Source organism: Cnephaeus nilssonii, assembly GCF_951640355.1.
Source record: "Cnephaeus nilssonii genome assembly, chromosome: X".
NCBI lineage: Eukaryota > Metazoa > Chordata > Mammalia > Chiroptera > Vespertilionidae > Cnephaeus > Cnephaeus nilssonii.
In genome coordinates, this window is record NC_137071.1 from 88558926 (window position 1) to 88564136 (window position 5211).

At 52.8% G+C, this 5211-nt stretch overlaps 1 pseudogene across 1 annotated transcript; it reads left to right on the forward strand.

Annotated features, from left to right (window-relative positions):
* Positions 1-252: 252 nt before the first annotated feature.
* Positions 253-3103, forward strand: LOC307095361 (melanoma-associated antigen 10-like; annotated as a pseudogene). Its single transcript has 2 exons — positions 253-264; positions 2037-3103. The product of its transcript is annotated as a melanoma-associated antigen 10-like (transcript).
* Positions 3104-5211: the final 2108 nt, after the last annotated feature.

Consider the following 5211-nt stretch of genomic DNA (forward strand, 5'->3'; position numbering starts at 1 on the left):
TAGAGGAAGTAGGACCCCATAAAGGAAGATGGTGCCCCAACGTCCCAGAAATGAAGACCAGAGTCAGTCTTGGTCTCAGAGACTCTATGGTTTTGGTAGAGGAAGTGGGACCCCATGTAGGTAGATGGTGTGCGAAGGAACTGCCAGAGTCAAGGTGAGTACCCTGAGGGAGGACGGAGGGACCCTGGAAGCTAGACCAGAGACAGTGCTGGGATCTCACTGGGGGGATGACCACAGACAGCATGTGCTGAAATGCACAACCAGGTAAGGATCAGGAGCAGTACTTGAGAACGGCAGCAGGTGGGCCCAGGACCTTACAAAGTCCTTAGGCAGGCCTCATGGGAGGATGATCATAGGTGGCATTTTCTTATTCCTGCATCTGGGTCTGGCAGTCTGGAGCTTGGGTATAAAGAGCAGGACCTCACTTCAGCAGAGGGTGGGCCAGCATCTGCCAGAGTCAAGGGAGGATCCTATGGGAGGACTCAGGGAACCTTGGATCCCACCACAGTGGGGACCCCTCAGGAACCCGCACCTGCCTTCAGCCCTGGGGTTTCTGGAATTGCTTTCCCATGGATTCTCCCAATCCCTTTGCTCTCAGGAATCTGAAAGAGGTGGGGCCTTACACAAAGGGTGTGGTATATGGACTGCAGAGCCAGGACACTCGGGCACTGCAAGTGGCCAAGCTATTGACCATGAGGGAGGAAGGAGGGGGAATTGTCCTGCAGAACAAATGGGGGCCTCATGGACATTCACCCCACTTCCACTTTCAGCTCTGAGAGACCCCAGGCAGGGCTCTGATTTTGGCTGGGGTGGTGGGCCTCAGTCAGGTGAGCAAAGGAGGAGAGGGGAGGTGTCCCGGACCCTGACTTCCTTTAAGGGGAGGAATCTGAGGAAAGGCAGCAGGAGCCCTAATGCTCCTCCCCTGTTCCCGAGTCTTGCTGTCTCCTTTCAAGGTTCAGCTGAGGACTGAGGGAAAACCTCACATCGCAGCTGGTCTAATTCTAGCCTTACTTTGCCACTTCTGTCAGCCATGAGAGAAAGTGGAACGTGGTGTCCCTCACGTCCTCCACCAGTGACTCAGGTGGGTGAGTTTTTAGTCTGAAGGAAAGTGGCCTTAGTTCAACACAGGAAGTTGTCCAAGACCCTGTCAGATGTCAACGTTAGGACTGAGGGCACTCCCCGTCTCAGGGCAGATAGCCCCCACAGAGTTTGGCCATGTCATCCTGTATCCTGTGGGATGCCCTGGGCAGGTGTGGTCAGATGTGGGGCCCCCTCACTTTCTTCTGTTCAGTCTCAGGGGTGTGTAGCCTTGTTCTGAGAGTTTTGCCTCAGGGCCAGCAGAGGGGAAGTTCACGGGCCCTGCCAGGGGAAAGGTGAGAACCCTGAGTGAGGACGCAGAAGACCATCCAGCCCAGAACAGTGGGGAACTCACAGAATCCTGGCCTTTCTCTTGTCAGCACTGGAGGCCCATGGCTGTGCATGCCACCTGCACGCTGAGGTGTTTCCTAGTTTCCTGTTACAGCGGCTCCAGGAGCCAGGGTATAAAGGCCTTGGTCTGAGGCACAAAACACAAGTCACAGAACAGAGGAGGTCCAGGCCGTGCCAGCTGTCAAGGTAAGGTGCCTGCCTTCACCTAGAATGTGTCCCCAGGTTCTCCCCCATGCCAGAATAGAGGAGAACCCCTGCAGCACCTGACCCCACCCCACTGCCAGCCACAGAACCCTGACCTATGCCGACTCTACCTAGAGAACCATCTTACTTCCTCATTCAGAATCTTAGGGGACAGGCCACCCAGGAGGAGAGACCCCAGTGAGGCCCAAGAGCACCCCTAAAGAGGAGACCTGTAGCTCTGCTTTGTTAAAGCTGACAAGGGTGTACCCAGCTGAGGCCACTTATATTTCCTCTCTCCACAGGCCTGTGAGTCCTCATTGCCCACCTCCAGCCCGCACTCCTGTGGCTGCCTGACAGGAGTCATCATGCCTCGAGCTCCAAAGCGATGACGCTACATGCTTGAAATTCGAGAGGCTGAGGAGTAGGATCCTTCCCCCTCATGCTCCTCCACCTGCTCCTCCTCTTTTCCTTTCTCCATCTCCTCCTCCTCCTTTTCCTCTTGCTATCTTCTGCTTTCAAGTAATGCAAGCTCCTTGGAAGAGGAGGAGGAGAAGGAGGAGGAGGAGGAGGAAGAGGAGGAGGAGGAGGAGGAGGAAGAGGAGGAGGAGGTTCAGGCTGCTGCTGGGACACCAAGTTCTACCCGGAGCTCTCCAAGTGCCTGTGCCTCCCCTACTGCCTTTGCCGCTGCTGCTCCATTGAGCCAGTCCAGCAGCCAAGAAGAGGAGGGTCCCAGTACCTCCCGGGCCCTGCCAGATTTAGGGTCCTTGCCCAGAGACGTGTTTGATGATATGGTAGCTGATCTGGTGGGATTCCTGCTCCTCAATTATCGCACAAAGGAGCTGACCACAAAGGTAGAAATGCTGAGTAGCGTCATCAGAGAGCACCAGGACCACATTGCTGTAATCTTCAGAGAGGCCTCTGAGTGCATGCAGCTGGTTGATGGCATTGATGTGAAGGGAGTGGACCCCACCAGCCACACCTATGTCCTAGGCACCAACCTGGGCCCCACCTATGATGGGATGGTGAGGAATGAGCACAGTATGCCCAAGACTGGCCTTCTGATACTCATCCTTAGTATAATCTTCTAGGAGGATGATTGTGTCCCCGAAGAGAAGATATGGAAAGCACTGAATGCCATGCGGTGCATGTTGGGATGGAGCATTGCATCTATGGGGAGCCCAGGGAGCTCCTCACCAAAGTTTGGGTGCAGGAACAGTACCTGGAGTACCAGCAGGTGCCCAACAGCCAACCGGCATGGTACGAGTTCCTGTGGGGTCCCAGGGCCCACGCTGAGACCACCAAGTTGAAAGTCCTGGAGTTTTTGTCCCAGATCTATTGGAGTGACACCAGTTCCTTCCCACACTGATATGAGGAGGCTTTGAGAGAGGAGGAACAGAGAGCGCAGGCCAGAATTAGCACCACACATGATACTACTGCCATGGCCAGTGCAAGCTCTTCTGCCATGTCCAGTAGCTTCTTCTGCCCTCAGTGAAGTCCAAGGCAGATTTCTTTACTTTGTGTTTAAAGACGGAAGTCAATGATCCAAGCAGTGATGGGGCAGACTAGGGGATTATAGTGAATAACATCTGTGTATCTCATTCCATTGGGTTGACTTAGAAATGTATCTTCTTTTATTTTTGGTATTTTAAAATGTTACTTTAAGTAGAATGTTTATTAGCTTCAGAATCTAAGTTTACAAATGACAAGGGTCACACGTTATTTAACTTAAGAGAAAGAGCTTTGCTATTTTGTAAAAACAAATTGGGAATCATTCATTTTATTTGTACTCTGTAACCAGATAACATGGACTTGTAATATGCTTTTTTTTTTAATGTGAAAGAGCATAGCTGTAAAACAGATAAAATAGTTAATTTGTTATTCCTGTATCATTTTTAGTGTGTCATTCTGTAAAAATAGCGTATATATACCTGGATTTTCATAGCTTATTCAAGAATGTAGAAAAATAAACATCCAAAAAACTCTTCTCACTGGTTCATGTGCACCCTAAACATTCATTGAGCCTCTGTCCTCATAAGGAAAGGCAACCCAGCCAGAGAAAGGGAGGGGATGCAGAGCAGAGGAGCTGGGCACCAGGACTAGAAGGACACTGGGTTGGGAAGGGAGTGAACACAGGCTGCTTTTGTTCCTGGGCCTTGTCTTTGAGAGTAGGTATGTTTCCATGCACACGAGGACATAATAGCTGATGTGAGGTTTATGTCCGTTAAGACAGGAGGGGAAGAGTCACGCAGAGTGGGGGGTTGCTCATGTGGAGTGTGGTACTGAGGCTCAGGCCCTATGATGATGATGTGTAGCCTCTGGTTGTGTCTGTCCTATTATGGTACAGGACAGGTACTCAGACCCGTGGATTCCAAGCTCCACCAGGTACTAGGACCCCCTTCCCCAGGGAAAAGGCAAGGACAGTGGGTGATGCACTCAGGGCCTCCATGATCCTGAGCCATCTATTCATCCTTCTGTGACACCTTCTCAACCACCGTTACTTGAGAATTGAATTCTAGGATTTGTGGATCATGCCCACCCCAGGGCCTGGCCTGGGGTTGGTGTGTGTGGGTACTGGTGCCAATTCTTCCTGCTCCTGATATTCCTTTCTCTAGGCTGCAGTGGGGGCCAGGAGTGCCTGCTGACAGCAGATAGCAGTGGTTCAGCCAGGGGATGGAGGAGGGTGGCTCCCAAAGGGGCCTGAGGGAGACACCTGGCAGGATGATCTGAGCTCACACGGCGGTGTCCCAGGGCCCAGCTTAGGTTGTATCCCAAGGATCTGCAACCAGCAGCCCAGGAAGAAGGACCGGTGTGCTTGGGGACCTGTAGTGCGTTGGGGTGAAACGAGGAGGGAGCTGATTGTTTTGGGGTGGGTGGGGATGAGGAGAAGCAGCACAGCCCAGGAGGGTCTGCATTGGGAGAGGACTAGAACCCACTCATCCGGTGTGAAGCCAAATCGCCCTTCCTCCCTCCTTTGTGCTCCCCTGGCCTCAGTGACCTTCTTTGTAGAACTGACCACATCCTGTGTGAGTGCCTCTCCTTACCTGTCTCTACCTTCTTCCTTGAGCCCCTCAAAGAATCCATCTGATGGATGAGGCATCTGCATTGCCAGCCCTTTCCATTGGGCCTGGCCGCTGACAGCGTGGGGATAGGAAGGAGGAGCCTCTCCCACCATCCCTGTCCGTGGGGTTCCAGGTGTCCAGGGGTTATTGGGGAGAGGTAATCCTACAGACCATGAAAATGGAGGGCTGATGCATGATGCTTATGGACAGTCACACTTGTGGGTTTCCCAGGCCACGTGAGGCCCAAGGATCTCTACGGAGATGGAGTTCTCCTGCCTCTCCTTCCTGCAGCCTTATGCAGGCTTTGTCTTAAATGTGGTCAAGACTCCAGACTCATTGGCAACCCTGGTGAGCAGCCAGGGGAACTGTACCATCACCATCCACATTGCTCACAGGGACTGGGAAGACGCCCTCTGGTGGAAGCTGCTGCAGGAGAGGCTGGGGAGGAACCCCAGGCAGATTCAAACCCTGCTTGGGGAAAGAAGTATGGCTGAGCAGTGATCATAGGCAAAGTGTGACACCCTGAGCATTGCTCACACCC